Raw genomic sequence first — 1378 nt, 5'->3', positions numbered from 1 at the left:
CCTTATATCTTGAATTCGGGTGAGAATGGTGAATTTGGGGGGTTAGGTTTTTGAAGAAGCAAAAAGGGGAATGAGAAAGGAAGAATGAAAAAAATGGAATAAAAAGAAAGAAGAGAGAAGGGCAGAAGAAGGTGGGGAAGGGGATGATGAGTCACCCCCCCTTTTTCTTTTCTTACTTTTTTCTTTTTCTTTAATTCATTTTTCTTTCTTTTTCTCTCTTTTTTTTAGTTCGGGATTTTTAAAATCCCGAACAGCCCGTGTCGGTCGACCAGCCCGGCGAGCTGGGCAGTGCCTAACTCGCCCGGGTTGGGCGAATTTTTTTTTTTTGAGTGCGGGGGAACAAAGTTTGATAGTGCAAATAACCAAACGAGATTAAAATTTAATATTCAATAAAAGAAAATAAAAGCGAAATAAAAATAAAAATAAGAGGAAAAGAAAAATGCAGAATCAAATTGTTCAAACTTTGAAAAAAAACCGAGGAGAACCCGATTTCTCCCCCTTACTCAATCCTTTCTTAGGATCTTTGGGTTCTTCTCCGTTGTGCTCGGGAGAGAACCCTTTGGCCTTTCCTGCCTGTCCCTATTAATCTGAGCCACCTGATTACTCAAGTCCTTGCAGAAGGCTTCGTTGTTGGCAAGCCTAGCTGAGATCTCTTTCAGAAGAGCGATCACTTCGTCAGATTCCTTAGGGTGTTGCATTGGCCCTTGATTTTGCTGTTGGTATGGGGGCATGCCAAGCCACTGCTCTCTATGCTCTTGAACAAATCCGCTAGGAGGTCGGAGCACATTCTGATTTGAATTCCCGTAAGAGAGGTTCGGGTGCTGAGGCCTCCTGTAGTTACCATTGTTGTTGTTGTTGTAGGAGTTGTAGTTGTTGGGGTTGCTATTGTTATAGTTCTGATTGTATCTCGGCTGCCCCCCAACGTAATTGACCATCTCCACCCCATCTCCAGCGAAAAGGTTACCTGCTTGACAATCCTTTCCATTGTGGTCGCCACCACAGTGCATGTAGGTGGGAGGTCGGCTAAGTGTAGCCAACAGTACATCCATCTTCCTACTCAAATCCGCAACAACTGGATTTTGTTCCTGCTCTTCCACAGCAAATACCTACTGCCTAGTGGGGCCGACGAGCTTCTGTTCTTGCCATTGCACACTCTTTCTGTCCAGCTCGTTAATCATGTCATATGCCTCTGTTGCTGTCTTTCTAAACAAATCTCCACCCGCTGCGGAGTCCACAATGGCCCTGTTGGTGGGTGTCAGTCCGTGATAGAAGACGCTCACTAACTGATGCTTGGGTATGTCATGATGAGGGCACATGCGCAGCATTTTCTTGAATCGAGTCCAAGATGTGTGGAGCGCCTCATGCTCGGGTTGGTGGA

The sequence above is a fragment of the Euphorbia lathyris genome, chromosome 8 (genome assembly GCF_963576675.1).
Source record: "Euphorbia lathyris chromosome 8, ddEupLath1.1, whole genome shotgun sequence".
Taxonomy (NCBI): Eukaryota; Viridiplantae; Streptophyta; class Magnoliopsida; order Malpighiales; family Euphorbiaceae; genus Euphorbia; species Euphorbia lathyris.
This window is presented reverse-complemented; position numbering follows the sequence as displayed.